Genomic DNA, 16,314 nt, shown 5'->3' on the forward strand with positions numbered 1-16,314 from the left:
GCTCAGTGGCTAGGTTGAAGATAAAGACAGTGTTCTTGAATTTGACTCTGTGTTTGATGGGAAGCTGACAGGGAGAGTGTAGGACAGGTTTGATGTGAGCACAAATCAAAATGTGAATGGAAGTGGGATCCTATTTCGAAGAACATAAAAACACCTCGTAAGTAATTTCTTTATTTGCAGCCAGTCATTATTTCTAGGGTGAGTGGACATGTGACACAAGGCAGCATGAAACTCGTTTTTGACCCAGTGCCTTGTCCAACTACCACACAACAGTCAGCAGGTACAAGACTGAGTACATCTGTGAGAGGATCTGGGGCTCCCAGAACTCCTCTAGTCTTGTTTCAGATGCTGTCTATTGTGAATTATCTAACGTCCTAAGTACGGAAACCTAAACATGGGTCTCCTGTTCCTGTGTTCTGTCTTTCTGACCTTCTGACTCTTGGATAATTTGCTGAGCAGCAGCGTGGCATTGACTGAGAGTAGGAGAGTCTCCTAGATTCCTCTCAAAGGCAGAAGAGTTTTAAAGGAAGCGATCAGCCCTGGCATCTCCTGCTCTCTAGATGAGTGCTCAGCCACAGTATTCCACAGAAGGTGTGTGGGTGGATGCAGACGTGTTTTAGAGTCCAACCTGGCCTGCTCTGAGAAGACCGCCTAGGTTGAATCTCCCAGGAGACCAAGGGAGAGAAATTCTTTATTTCTGGTTGGGCTCAGACACAAGAGAGGCAGGAAGGGACTGAGCCCTGTCAGAGGCTTGGCTGGGACATGACTAAGTGGCTGAAAAGATTTAAATTGAAAAAGTGAATGTCTATTCTGTTGGGCAACAGAGCTAGGAGTGTGGATCACACCTTTGCCAACATCACACCTTTGGTGGATCAGAGGCCTTGCAGCTGCTTTCCTACTTGGCTCCTACGGAGTGTGCAATTGTGTTCAGAGGTCTCACACAAGGATCTTGCAGTAAGAGCAAGGCTTTTGTCCATATAGAAGCCACAGTGGCCCATGTTGTTAAGGGATGGTGGTGGTAGTGTCTTGGAACAGTAGTAATCCCAAATGACCCATGGCAGGTGGGTATGATGTGCATTTTATACAGCTTGGTTCCGTTCATGCAAGTAATTTTTATTTGACAGAGCAGCCCTGAGCCATTACTGGTGTCATTGTTGCAGGATTACATCGCTTTATATATATATATGCATATGCATACCACATGAACACAGTACAAACTTATATGCTAGCTCTGTCTGTTAGAGCCATGGTTCTGAGACTGAAGTTCATAATTTTTGTAATGAACACATGATAAGATATGTGCTCATGTTTACCATTAAATATTCATTATTACTGCTCAAATTAGTTGTCATGCCCTATAAAATAACTGTTACTGCTTATTTTCCCACTGTTTTAAACTTAGCAATATGTGAACAGCAAGGTTTTACGTAATATTCAAAGAATCCTGTGTTCTGGAGAGAGGAAGAATAATTTTGGAGAGCTACTCCTCATCGTTTTGTTTACTGACTATTTAAGGATTGCTGGTTGGCCAATAAATGCCCTTTTTGCTTGGTGCAGCACTAGAGCTGTTGTACTGGTGATATTCAGTGAGTCCAGAAGCATGCTGCTGAGGAGAATGGGGGAAGATAACCCAACCTCGATTGCACGTAGCTTCTCCATGGGGAAAGTGGTTCTTAATGTATAGGTTGATGTTTTGCTTTGTTTCTCTTGGCTTATTATTCAGGCAGTTTTTCCATCTGGCAAAAACCTCTAAACCTGAAGAAGTAACCAACAACCCAATAGTTAAAAGAAATAACAAAATAAAATATTTCTGATAGATTTCATGAAGAATGAGTTATAGCAGAAGAAATTATTTTGGAGGTAAATATATTGTATTTCATTCTTCAATGCAGTAATGTATTTTACTTATCTGAAAAGATTTAAGATGGCCCAAACTGTTTGGATGGCATGTAGAAAATATTCCAGTTTGACAGAAGCGTAAATTGATTACTTTGCTGAGGGAGGGAAAAAAAGATTTTTATTTAAATCAACTTTAGAGCTTTATTTTAAAGGGTAGATATTGGTAGCTGGAGAATACGTGCTGCATTCCCCTCATACTGCAGCTGGACGGCAATAGCCAGGCGTCATTTATTTATTTATTTCCTGCACAGAGGGGAGGAAAATATAGGTCCATGAATCAATCTAGATAATGGGAAAGGCTGAATGTAATAAATAATACAGTAACAACCCTAAACTAATGAGCTGTTGCTAAGGTACATTTCACAGGCTCATCCTCTATATAAAAAGTCACTAATAATCCCTTGGTGTAATCAGATGATAAAGCTTTGCCATAAGGCAACACCTGTGCAATTAAAGCTGCGGATTCTTTTGCACGTTTCATTAATTTCAGGATTTTGTAAAGGCACAATGACTACACTAATAATCTAGTCTACTTGACTCCATGTCTAGTGGAAACAGGGTGTCTAATTAGGTAAAGGTAATTAATTAGAGATAAATGGAGCTAATCAGACTCGGTTAACACTAATTCTCTGAATTAAGACATTTTGGGACACCTACTATTCCACTGGCTTTGATGTTTCCCAACAAACACTGACTTGGAGAGGAGTCGGAAACTGTTACGTTTATTCTGTTGGAATTTGTAAGCCCAATCCTGCAAAATGACTTGTAGTGCGTTGGAGTGAGTGGGACTGTGTGAGCTGTGCTGCTTACCTGTGTGGATTTGCTGGGGCAGGATTTCCTTTCAAAGGAGGGACTTTGGGGCCTGGTTTCATACCCCTGAGAGACATTTGGTGTTTTTTTACCAGCTTCTGCCAGTCCTTTGCTGGGCTGTGATATTTTCCCGACAGCTTCCTTTCTTGATGTGGGCAGCTATTCCAAATTCTGGTATGTGCTGGTATTTCAAAGGGCCATCATAACCTTTACTGTAGACTGTATTCAAGGCACAGAATACAGTGCTTTTCCTCAGAGAAGAGAGGAAATTCACAGTTAAACCTGAAGACCAATTTAAAAAAATCTACGTTATTTGATTTAAGTAATCAGGATTTAACATGTGGTCTGTGCATTTGTGTCTCTTCAGAGTCTATGAGCCTGTTCTAGCCTGAATTAAATGTACCTCACCTTGTGTAGGCAGCTAACAACGTTACATTGAGAAGGCAGTTTCTTCAAGACACATAGGTCTGCAGGGTGGGGGAAAACAGAAATGAACAGATCAGTGAGCAAGAAAAACAGTTGCTCTGCTATCATGGACTTCACTCGTGCCTCTATTTTGCTAGCTCTGTGACAGAGGTTTTTTTTGTTTGTTTGTTTTGCTTTTTTTTCTACGTGACTGTTTCTTTCTGGCGTGAATTGTTTTGTAATATTGATGGTAGATGTGATAGAAAGACTCTGTGACTGGCATATGTATACGGTGAAATGACAGTGTCACCATAAACTCTGTTAATATCTGAGGATGGGACAACACTGGGTGTATGGAGCTTCTTCTTGTCTCTGCACTGTGTTAAGCTACAAAGCGGGATGATTTTCTATCATCCCCTGGTGGTCTGCTAAATTCAGCTGTAAAACATGGGTGACTGAAAGTTCTTCATCAATTGCTTGAATGCTAGAAAGTGTGGGAAGCGCCATTCTCTCCCGCATCTAAGGACAGATAGATATGTTTTGTTTAACTTGTATTTGTAAAGCACCTAGGCTAGTGATGTGCAGCACAGTACATAAATAACAAGAGTGAACCAGGAATGAGCCCTTGTAGGGTGATCTATAGCCTGAGGTAAGCCTCTACCAGCTGAGCCACGCTCCCCTCACTAGGGGAGATGAAATAAAATGTCTGAATACTTTTATTACCAGGTACTTTCTGGATTGGCCTTTCAATATCTTGTTAAACTGCAGAAAATACGTCTGTTTTCTAGATATGAAAACCTGCTGGGTCATATAGTCAATAAAAGCACCTTTGGTTATTTTTATTCGCAGCTTGGCAACTTCGGACTTCCAAGAGCAGGGGAACATCCTAAATCAGAGAGTTTCTGTTCCCCTCTGCAGGGGCAGGCTTGGGCCCACCTTCCAAAATAACTTGCATTTCCAAAGATGTGGCAAATGTGGGATAACAGTGGCAAAGAGTTCTGGTTAGAAGAGATCCTTTGCCACTGTAGAGTGCATGGAAGGAGCAGGACTTTGGGTGTGTGTCCCCTGTATACCACAGAGACTAACTTCTGGAATCTCCCTATGTGATTGCACCTCTTTAGCACACAGCAAGGTCAGACTGCCAGAATAAGGCTGGGAGAGCTACTGCTACCCCAAGACTTTGGTCAGGGCTGCAGGGCAAGCGAGAGTCCAAGCCTGATTTGGCCGTGGTGCGTTAGCCCCTCTTGTGCTATTGAAGTTACTAGTCAATGCAGTCTTCGATCACAATTATTTTTTTTGTAGCATAAGAAATTCAAGAGAATTTCACACTCCAGCACATCAGGTTTCAAGCCTAATTCCTAGTGTTGCCATTTGTTGCCTTGAAAAAAGCCTGTCTCTTGACAACCTGGTCTGTCGTTTAGGCTTGGTATGCTTTGAGGGCGTTCATTTCAATACATTCTGCAGAGATTGTGAGAGATGTTCAGTGTGATAATACAGGTGTTGAGTGTTGGCCAGCCCAAACAGAGCTTCAAGTGCAGCATTTGGTATTCAGCTAGGTGGAGCATCAGCAGGATCTCTGTAGTACCTGGAAGTACTGGCTATAGCGGAATCACCTCATCTTGTAAGTCCTAATTACTCAGTATCATAAATCAGGTATTGCCAGTAAATCCAGAGGCTGAATGCAATTTTGAAATAACAGCTCAGATGACAGCAGCTTTCTTAAGGGAAACTGGCAAGTGTCCCAGAAGAGGCAGCTTATCTGAGGAATGAAATCCATCTTTCCTCTTCCTTCTCATGTCTTCCTTTTAGCGTCTCTGTGCCAAAAGGTGAAGATGTGGAACTTCCTGCTGTGCTCCCTGGATGAGAGCTCTGCTGAGATTCACAGTCCTCCACCAGTCTGACATCCCTTGCCTCCTACAGAGGTGGGTTGAATCAAAATCCATTGGTCTTGGATATCGTTGTAGAGCCACTGAATGTTCATGAATGTGTACAGACAAGTTAGTAGGTTAGGGATGGGATTCGTCTCGCCCGGCTGTGTACATCTACATCCAGACTTGCCTTCTAGGCTCCCTTTATTGCTGAAGGAGAGAAATGGGCGCTAATGTGATTAAATGGTACTCACTAATGAGTACTAACATGATTACTCTAATATTAGATCTTCACCTTAGGATACAAATTGTGCCCTACAAGTGCCTGTTTTCTGCACTGATTACTAAAGATGTCTAGATGACTGAATGTCTGATTTCAAAGTCCACTCAGACCAATCCACCCAAGGTCCTCGCTGGGCACATCACAGTTTTGAGCAGATTGGTAATGTCAAGGGGAATTCAGTGAGAGAATGAAATAAGAAGTCAACTGAAAATGAGAGGGAAGATGGTTTATTTTTATGTTTCAGTTGTCTGCTTCATATTTGATGCAATTTGCTCTATTTCTGTTTTGTTTTGTAAGTGCAAGAATATAGGTGGTAGAGAGAGACAGAGAGAACAAGTGGCAAGAAAAACCAAATGAGAAATGTAAGCCGATAGGAAAGGAGAGAATTTTAAGGAAGGAGCTGAGGAGGTGGTGGTGGCTGGGATACGGGCTTATTGTGTTAGCAGAAGGGACAGAGCCCCTGGGTCCTGCTGCAGAGATGTCACTGGTTGCTCCCCACCAGGCTGGTCCTGCCCCTGGTTATTCTAATCTCTGCTGCTGCCTGGGCATATGTTACCCCAGATTTGGGGGGAAATATTCATTCAGACATATATTTGACTTCCTGCATGCCACAGAGATCTTTCCTGTGAGAGGAATGGGTAGGCAGCAGTGAAGCTGTGCATGGGCTGGGTTTGGCCAGGGGGCTTTCTGTTTTTCTTGGTGGTCTGGAAGCAAAGGAAATGGTCTGGGCAGTTCGATGGGGACTTTGTGCCCAGAGGGAAGCCGGGGCCTGGAAGGGTAAGGCAGCTCTGGCGGGGCTGTGCGGTGCTGGTGGGGCTCCAGAGCAGGCACTCGGCTGCAGGCAGGTGGCTCCGGCACCGTGGGATGCATGGGGTCCGCAGACGAGCGGGCTGCCACCCGCCACGGGGACGGGGTGTGGGAATCCCTCGCCTCTGCGATTGTACCCTGGGGAGTCTCTGGTGCCTGGCACTCGGGGTGAGTTATTGCTCTCCATGTCGAGTGTCTACAGCATAGTAGACTGTCACGTGTGAAAGAGGATTTTATAATGTTCCTTTATTCAAATTAAATGTCTTGTTAATTTGAAACGTTGAACAAATATTTAAATTACCCAAGTGAAAAGGGCAGAGAATTCCTCAGTAATAACCTTTGTTCACCTCTTTTCTCCTCCAATTTTCATTATATCCTCTTGGCCTTTGATTGCTGTTTACCAGAGCCGTATCAAAGCAGGTTTCCCCGTGGCTCTGGGCTGCAGTGCAGCCCATAATCCCGTGTCTCGTCAGCCGCTGGGGTTCTTAAACTAGCCTCAGTGTTTGTGCCAGGAACTGAGCTGCTGTTCTTAAAAGCAGCAGTAGGTTCTCCGTTCTCCTCGGCATTATGTGAGGCGCCAGCAGGCCATCTTCACATCTTAATTTCCAATTTTGTAAACACACTGCAGCAAGCGCTGAGACCTTCCCGAGCTGCCACCGGTCTGCGGTATTTTCTATTCACAAACGAAAGTTTGCTTTAAACGTTAGAGTTTTTTTTAAGCAAATGCTACGCTAAAACTAAACAAAGGGATGTATTATTTGTTTGATATTAAAGAGAGGCCCATATGGAATGTGATTTTCTAGAATATCTTATTTTGTGACAACTTTTACTTCACCTCACTACAAAGCGATTCAGAACATTGCTCAACGTGCAGTTTAACTGCACCACAGTAACCAAACGCTTAATACTTTAAAGAGGGAGTTCTAAAATTTAATAGTTTATTTTATTATTACTCTTTTGGATATAATTAACTGCGGATGTGCTTTAAACCGTGTTCTCTTTGCTACTGAAATGTATTTTTATGTTTTACTCTGGGGGGAAAAGAAGTCTGTCAGACCATGGGTCTCTCCCTTGATGCACATTATTAGAGTCTTTTTGGAGACAAGCAAGCAATTTTGCTGTCATTGGTCTTGTTCAAATAGCGGGTGTTTATCCATGCAATGCTCTGGGGGAAGGGTGTCACGGCAAGATCGCCAGCTAGCAGCTGACACGGCTACGGCGCACACGTTTGACTCTCCTCCAGCGGTGCGCTTGCACAGCGCTCGCTTTTGAAGCACTGCTGATGAAACGCTGTCACGGAGCCAGGGTGAAACTTCCGGGCCTTGAAACTCAGCTGGGCTGGAGCCCGGTTACACGCTCCTGCCAAAGGAAAAAGGAGCCTGAACCAGGAGGAAAGGGCAGTTTTGCTGCTGTGAGGAGGAGTCTGGTGTGAACCTCAAAGTTTAGCTTTAAAACTCGTTCCCACCTTTCATACAGAACGGAGCCCTCTAGCCCAACAGTGGGTTTTGCGTAGGCTAGACAGGCCAAAGTTTCTGTATGAGGAAGTGTCAAAAATAAAGTATTGATTATTTCATATTTCACTGGCCTTGTGCGCGCGCGGGCCCGCCGTGCCCGGGTGCTTCGTGGTGCCAGCGCCGCGGGCGAGCTCGGGCAAACAGGCCTATGGGGCTCGGGCCAGCGCTCCCTCCTCACCACAGCGCAGGGCTGTCCTTGCTAGGTGGCGTGGACCTGGCCGAAGGGTTCGAGGCCACCCCTCTCCCTTAGGTTCGTGGTGATCGGCGATTTCGTGTTTGTCCTCGGTCTCGGGGGCGACTTTTGTTTTTGCCTGAAGACCGCTACCGATGCGTGGTAGTTGCACTGCTTAGGTTTGAGCCCTTGCTTTAAGAAACTGCCAGGAGTGACACAGAGCAGGGACAGTCACTACTACTACTGATACTATTTCTTTGAAACATGTTCAAACGAAATTAAAAACATCACATACTCGAGCATTAAACATGGAATCTTGCTTTCACAGAGCAGAGTGGCACAAATCTACTTGATTTCCAGGGGAACAGGGTTGGTCCCAGCTTTAAAAAGAGGTAAGAAGCAGTATTTTTTTGTTCATCTTTGCAGCGCTTTTTTGCATGATTCATTTTCCCCTCACTGTGTAGTAATGATAGGTGGCACTGAGATTCATGCGGGTATTTCACAAGCACCTTTGTAAAAAAAAAAAAAAAAAAAAAAAAAAAAAGCCAGCAAACACTGCTGAGGAGTACGGTTCAGCACCACATCTGGCAAAGCCTCACTCATGCAAGCTGGAGTAAACCCAACTCACAAAAACACTAGGGCTGAAGGCGCAGCACAAGCAGACACTGGAGGAACATCTGCGCCTTTGAATCTGTAGGCCCTGAGCTCTCTGATCGTACAGTACCTTGCACCCGGGAGGAGCAGAGAGGGTTTGCGTTTGGGGCTAGCACATACCATACACTACAACACTAATAACACACAGAGTAGTGATGCTGGTGTCTATTGTTAGTGGTAGGAGCGCAGGCTGTAGATCAATGTGCATACCCGCATGCTGGCTGAGAGTGTCCAGTGTGTCGGTGCAGACAGAAAAAGAAGCCAAGCTCTTAGGGATAGCAGTGTCAATTTAGTGGAAAAAATGAATGAGATGATGCAACTCATATAAGGAACTGGCTCCATCTGCCAGTGACCTGCACCAAAACAGACTATCTGCAATGTCAGCGGGAATCCTAGGAGGTGCAGACCGCACTGTGACTCTCCCTGCAGAGCATTTACATCGGGGCTGGAAGCAGCAGAGGAGCAGGGAAATGCTTTGGCTGTGCAGTTCACCTGCTGAGTCTGGACTCTGGGTGGATTTTGCCATTTGAAGCACCAAGTACTGCACAAATGGGCTTGCCCCTTAAATAATTTATCAAAACAGGAGAAATTTCTCAAAATTTCTCATACAATTGGGGGTGCTCTGAAAAAATCTGAAGAATATGCATACTCCTGTCCTATCTACTAACATATTGCTTGTGTGAGGATGGTTAGCCCCGCTTCTGAGGCTTAAGCCGTGTTTGCCTGTGCTCCCTATGTATGACCTATAATGTCTTAAGTATTGTTGTGAACTTTGATCCAGTCTGAAGCATATGCAGGACATATGCTTTCTAAATACTGATCATGTAAAGCTGCCTGGACCCTTCTGTGGTGCACATCCTGTACCAAATCTTTGGCCTTTGGGTGCCGCCTTCTCCTCCTCTCTTGCTGACAAGATTTACAAACTACTCAGTTGCAAATCTTTTCCTCATGTAGGCTTCTGCAGAAATGTTAGTGCTTTTCTGCAGTGCTATTCTATGTCTTACTGGGCAAAGAGGGAGAAAGAAGTCCTGAGCGTACCCAAATGGGCTACAGCTCTTTCAGAGCAGAAACTCATAAAGATCTACCTTAGAGACCAAGCAGTGCCAGCAGTTAATGCTCATCGTCCTCTGCCCGCTGTAATCCTTGGTTAGACGCCATTTTCCGTAGACTGTTGAGGCCTCACCTAGTTTTAGGAAGGAGGAGACCTGCACCTTCGAGGAAAAGAAGGGCACAAGGAAGGGCCAGCAGCTGCCCTCAAACAGCCCTTTTCAGGACTGACTCCTAGGTCCATGTCACCAAAGTCCCTGAATCATTGTAATCACAGAGTATATTAAATCCTTTCCTGTTTGGCAACTGCCTTAAGTGAGATAAGGTTCTGCAGCTGACAGCTGGGTATGGGCGCAAGTGTTTCTCTGAGACCACAGTGAACAGGTTGGGGACCTCTGCAATAGCCACTTTACAAAAGCAATGGAAAGTGTTTCTGGGTAGGATGAAGGGCAAACTCCTTTCCTTGCTTTAAGCAAGGCCTTCACAAAAAAAAAAGTTATTTGCCCATCCATTGTACTGGCAAGTTTTTTTACATTATAAGGCTACTCTCTTGCCTGCTCTTCCTGAGAAGGAAGCAACTTTTCGGTTTTACAGGCAGATCACAGCAATGACTGGATCCAGGCTGCTGCAGGATTTTATCATTTCGTCTTCACAACCGCCAGTAAAAACCTTCTCAGCATCAGAATTTTTGTTCTCTTTTCAATCTCTGTTATCTATTTGGCTAGATAATAGCCAAATCTATTGGCTATAGATTTGCCAGTCAGGGTTTTATGATTCATAAAACCCTGATCAGCGCAGCAGAGCATGACTCAGAATAAAAGGTGGTTCACTGGATAACCTTGGAATAGTGACATATGGCAGCAGAAAGACGATTTAGGGAAGTCCTAGAAATCAGAGGTAGAGTTTTTACAAACTGGGCCTTGGGTTCACTGGCACAACAGGAGAGACTACTTCAGCGTCCCTCTGAGCCAGGCCTCCTACGGTTCCCCTGTTGGCTACCTTCTTCCCGGAGCACTGATAATCAGTGCTTCAGTGTGTGAAGGTGTTGAGGCAAAGGATCCTCATATGAGGGGAATTAGCAAATTCCTTAGTCATAGAAAAATTCTTATTGCATTGGATGATGTTTTGATCACTTTATGATCTTAAGTTTCCCAGGCTTTATTTATTTGCTGGCTATTGGGCAGCCAAGGCATGGGATATGTCATACTGGCCTGAGCAGCCTTCTTTTTTTCCTTTTTTTCCTTTTTTTTTTTTTGCTAAAAAAGACAGTCTGTGATTTTTGGATATGCCCAGACTTTCAGCTGTCAGTTCAACAACATTTTTTCTGGGTTTTAAAAGAAGTATCCATTAATTAAATAAAATGGAACATGCATGTGTAGACAAAAAGAACGCAGCCTGTCTACAGGATGGAGGTGCAGAGCCCAACAGTGCAAGGGGCGCTAACTTTGCATGTGAATATGTAAGAGTTGTTATCACTATGAAGAACCTGTGAAGATAAGCCTTGCCTTTTAATTTCATCACAGCCGGGCTTTGTTTTCCAACAGTCTCTTTGGGAAAGCGTCCTGCAGGTAGGAGCCAGCTGGGGAGAGGCAGGAGGAGGTGCTGGCCTGGGGAGTGGTCTGCCGGTGTTCCCAGCCCTGCTGACTTTTCAAAGCACCTCTCTGTGTCTGCCAGAACTCTGTTGAACGTGTATAAAATCCGGCAGGTCATTTCAGCCAAAATAATCCTGAAAACCAATTTTGAAAAAGTTTAAATCAAACATTTTGATGTTTCATTTTTAGCTTTACTTGAATACAGTCAGAAGATACACAGTCTGGAAATGCTTTATTTATTTTTTCCAGTTGAAAGCCTTCTGTCCTCTCTTTTCTTTTTTCACTGAACAAAAATAAACCTTCTTTTAAAATCTTTAATCTAGTCATCAAAGAGTAAATTTCACCTGTCATGACCTTCATTGATATTTTCAGGCTTCTTTTTTGGTGAATGACTATAGCCTAGTACAGTGTTGAATGATCAACTATCATTGAGATAGTTCATTCAGTTGGATGAACTATCCATTCCAGTTGGCAATTACAAATGGGAAAATAAAACATGGCCAGAGTAAGAAGATGGGGCAATGTCATGGCTGAATGAATTCTTTGTGAGCCCTTGCTATATGCTGTCAGACTTGTGGTATGGATGGATACATGCAGTCTCCCTGGTCTTTTTCAACATCCAACATGTAAGGAAGCCGAAAAATGAAACACGTTAAAGGAGGTAATTTCTCAAAGCATGTTATTTTGTGAGTTAACATTTCTAAATACTAAGTGAAAATGCTCGTTATAATGCTCAAAATAACTGGTATTTTCTCCAGACACCCAGACATTACCATAGAAGTTGTATAGAATTATGATATTTAAAAGAATATGTTTAAAGTGTATGTAATTGATGTGAGAGTGAGAGATCTGGCTCCTTGTCTCTTCATTAAGGATGAATTCACCCCAAGGGTGTACTGCGATCTTGGAAAATAGTGTTATAATAGTGAAAGAACGTTGCCCACTGGATAGCAGAAGTTGATGATTAAATTTAACTGTGCTTTGTCCACATAAAGCAAACAATGCTTTTTTATTTTTTATATTGACTCTGAACATTCATCACTGGTGCTGAAGATGGAAGATGCGTGGTTGCTAATTATTGTGTTTTTAACTGATAATGTACTGTAAATTTTGTATAGTACTACTGTGACCTTATAGAGAATAGAAGAGATGACAGCAGGCCCATAATTATAGTGTAGTGAAGAAATGCTTATTATTATCTACTATTTTTAGGACCAGTGTGCATAGCCTCTTAATTTACATAAGCTTTAGACAGTCACACATTTTCTATCTTTGCTTATTGATGATAAATTTTGTCCAAATGAGATATGGAGATGGTGCGTTAGGTGAGAGGTTAGCCAACTGGGAGCTTGATTACTGTGAACAGCAAAATCTTCAGTGCCAACTGGAAAAAGAACATTTATTTAGGAAAGAATTGTTTAACCTAAGCTTTGTAACATAAAAAATCCCAGCATTCACGTGGAGTCTTGATAACTTGTGATTTGTTTTTAGAGAACTGGATAAATTATCCTGTGAGGGGGGAAAAAAGCAGCCATTTAACAAAGAGACAGGAAAAGTAAACCCTGTAATCTATTTATCATATGGAGGGTGATTATTACAGTATGTTCTTATTAAGGATGAATATTTAGTGCTCGTTAAGGTTTCCCTCTTGAGTACTCAGAGCTATAAAGCATGTATTCGGAAGCGCAATGGACAGCGACCTGTGCTGGTTTCCATGCCTTGCTGCTGGCCGAGCTGTTCCCGTGGCCCCAGTTGAGGGCAGGCACCCCGAAGTTCGGGCCCATAGGAGGAAATTACATCTGGGGGACATCTTGCATGGAGGGTTGTTATCAGGCCGAGTTTCAGGGCTACTGAGCTACGTACTCAGATGTTTGTGGTGCTCTTGCAGGTTTCTGGGGCTGACCACCCTACGGCCAGGTTGCCAGCCAGGTGGTGGCAGCCCAGCCATCCTTCTCCTTGTCCTCTGAGAGCAGTGGGGACTGCCATTGGTGCTCAGGCAACTGCTTCAGCTGCCACCAAGGCCCTGCTCCTGTAATCGCTTGGGCGAGAAATGTCCCACAGCCGCTGAAGGCCTGGCTTGCCCTGACGTCGCAAGGAGATGGTGAGGTGTGATAACCCCCACGTGCAGAGCGAGTGTTGAGCCATGGTGAGGGCCAAGCTGAGGCAGCAAAGGTTGGTGTCCCAGCCGCGGGACGGGATATTGAGGTGCAGAGCTGGGAGGGCTGAGGTGGGAAATACCAAGCTGCCGGAGCCGTGGTGGGAGTGATCCTGCAGATCCTCCTCACCTGGGAGCTGCAGGCCACAACCCAGCCAAAGGCATGAGGCACGGGATCGGTGGAGACCAGACACAGCTTTCTGATTGCGTGTGAAAGCGAGTGAGCGTGGCATAGGAACCGGGCTCCTCCTCCTCCTCCTCCTCCTCCTCTGTGGCCTCTGCATGAGCCTGCGCTCACGGGTAGCTGCTTTTCTGGGGGAACCCAGGGCACAGGGAGGAGACTGGGGATGGGACCTGGTCAGAGCTGTGCCAGTGCTCCCTCACCGTCTGTTCAGACCTCACAGTGGGAAGTCCGTTTGGTCTCCCCGTCCCTCAATACCCAGTTTCATTCTCAGAGCAAAGTCTCTACTGGTAAATCCTGGCCCGACTTTGTGGGCTTGGGAGGGGTAGGAGGGGCACAGGCCCTTCTTCAGGCTGGGCCATTCGGCACCTCAGCCCAGGCTGACGCGGAGTGCTGCTGGGCTCCACAGCCAGCCAGGTCCTAGGGCACCAAGGATGGCAGTGGCTCTTCATAGCAGAAGAGTTCAGTGGTTTTTCTCTCACCAGCAACACCACTGCTCTACCTGGCAGAAGGCAGTTTGCAGCGGTGTGGTGCTTTCCACCAGCTGGGCTACCAATAACCCTCCTCTGGCGCTGAGACAGAGCTGTGCTGCTGGCTTAGCTGCAGAAGGAGCATCGCAGGAGGTTGAGCACTGCCGTGTGGGATACTGCGCAGCACTTAGGCTACTGGATGAAGTTAAATGAGAAGCTAGAGCAACACTGAATCAGGCTTTGACCCTGGAAAGGGCCTCTGTGATAATGTAGGAGCGAATTTACCCTATCATCCCCCTCAGTTAGCTTTGCTTATGGCAGGCCGTGTGGTGCCAGGTCAGGCAGGACATACAGCCCCATCTGTTGGAGCAGGGCCACGACTGCCCTCCTGGAGGGGGAGGTTGGTAAGGCAGCACAGAGAAGCTGGTAGGGTCTCTTGTTGTGCTTGCAGCTGGGCAGAGCACTTCTGTCTGCGTGCGGTCAGTCCCAGGGGGTTTCCTGAGCCGTAAATTCAGAGGTGGACCGTTACTCAGTTTGATTCTTCTCTCTGTAGTCATCCTAAGTCTGTTCCCCAGATTAAAAAATACATAGAAAGCAAAGAAATACATGGCTGAGGCAGACACAAAAGAAGGGCTTGTTTGTATTCATTACACTGGAGGATATTTCAAGATCAGACCCTATATATGAAAATATAAACTCCTGTAATTCTTCCAAACAAGGTCAGGGATGCCTGCGCTTCTCTGCTGAGAAAATGCCTCTTACACAGGTTTGAGCTGCCTGGAAGCACCATACACTGCTATGCCCAAGTTTTCCAAGTTGAAGGAAAAAAAGGGAAATAGTTCATCAGGGCTGGGCGTCCTGTTTTTCTGCTTAGTTTACCCCCTTTTGGATCTCTGTTTGTGTACTGGTGTTTCCAGTTGTGTTTCAGATTTCCCTGGTGAGAGATTGCACGTGAGGAAAGTCATTCATTTAAACAATTAGAAAAGTTGCACTGGACAGAGCTGCCATGTAACACAGACATCTAATTTTCTCTTAAACTACTTGTTTTCCTGTTTTCATCTTAATTTAGGTGGCCAGAATCATGACCACAGGTCCGTAGTGCTGCAGAGCCTGCAAGAAATCTCAGGAGATGTAGGGCTGCCCAGACATCGGGAAGTTTACGTCTTAGCCATTGAGGCCCAATCCAGCAAACCCACCTCCAGTCGCCTTCCAAAGGAATGAGCATTCCCTAGCTCCGTTTCTCTAGGGAAAAGCTTGTGCTGCTGGATGCTGATATAATTTGTGTCTTCACTTTTTGCCTATAAAGGATGCTGCCCATGGAGGAAGAACTAATTCTGCATTCATATGCTATGAGACTGGGACTCCTTCCGAAAGCTTCATTTCTCAGTATTTGCACTGGCATTAGATAATACTAGACAGAAACCCTTGATGCATGTATGGGCCTGATCCCACAAACTTTAATTCATTGAAGCAGTTTGGCTAGTATATCTAGTAGCAAGGGACTCAGATCAGTTACCCAGGGAAGGAATCTATTTGTGCAGGCTGAAGTGAAAGTCGTATGGGTCCATCCATCCTTAGCTCAGATACTGTTTCAGCTGTGCCAAGCTGTTGTATGACTTTTCCTAAGAAATCATTTTGGGAGCATTTTTTTTCTTTAAATTGTCATTCCTTTGCTCTCTATTTTCCTGGCGTAACCACTTGTTTACAGGTGTTTGTACTTTCTCAGCTTATGTTTGTGCACAAGTCTTTCGAAATTGCATAGCTGCATCTGCAGAAGCTCTCTGCTCTCCTTACTTTGGTTGTATCTGGATACCTGAGTGTGCTGGATTGCACTTTAGAACAACAGCATCACATCTCAGCAGGGTCTCAACAGTTTGGTAGAATAAGTATGAGAAGCCAGCATTTGTCCTCAGTTTGCATCTTTCTTCCCAGCAACCTTGTTCCTTTGAGACTGGCGCTGCACTGTCTGCAAGCAGGGTGGTTCCTTTTGAATAGCCAAAATCAATAATCTTGTAGGATTCCCAGAGTGTTTTTCTCTTTTGACCTCAAAACAAATGTGTAAGTGCATGTAAACACTAGCTTACACAAGCAAGTCTATGAGAAACTGGTCCATATGCGTGAGGATTTAATTCAATGTTTTTTACTCAGAAGAAGGCAGTGAACTGCTTGTGCAGTGTTTTGAATCAAATATGTTATGTGATCTAAACTGCTAGTCTGGAACACAAACATTGTGTTCAGGTATAGAAATATGTACAAAATATCTGCATCTCCAGCCTGCTGTTAAACAGACCTTTTGTACCCACACAGGGCGGTTTAATAACAGGGTGGGAAAGATGACAATATGTTTGATAAAAACTTTAATTAATAAAGGCCTTTCCCAAAGGCCTATAATGGCAAAAGGTGTAAATGGAGACACTATCCCAGACTGCTTGCTCCACAGTAGCTGCGTCTTGTGCA

The 16,314-nt window shown here is 44.7% G+C and overlaps 1 long non-coding RNA gene across 6 annotated transcripts in view; it reads left to right on the top strand.

Annotated features, from left to right (window-relative positions):
* The window catches only part of LOC138068027 (uncharacterized), a 63,268-nt gene that overhangs the window by 16,754 nt on the left and 30,200 nt on the right, over positions 1-16,314 (top strand). For all 6 annotated transcript variants that reach the window (XR_011142543.1, XR_011142542.1, XR_011142546.1 and 3 more), the window contains 2 exons: positions 4,924-5,036; positions 8,087-8,150. This is a non-coding gene — a long non-coding RNA (uncharacterized lncRNA). The remainder of the gene's footprint in view (positions 1-4,923; positions 5,037-8,086; positions 8,151-16,314) is intronic.

The sequence above is a fragment of the Struthio camelus genome, chromosome 8 (genome assembly GCF_040807025.1).
Source record: "Struthio camelus isolate bStrCam1 chromosome 8, bStrCam1.hap1, whole genome shotgun sequence".
In the NCBI taxonomy this organism is placed as follows: Eukaryota; Metazoa; Chordata; class Aves; order Struthioniformes; family Struthionidae; genus Struthio; species Struthio camelus.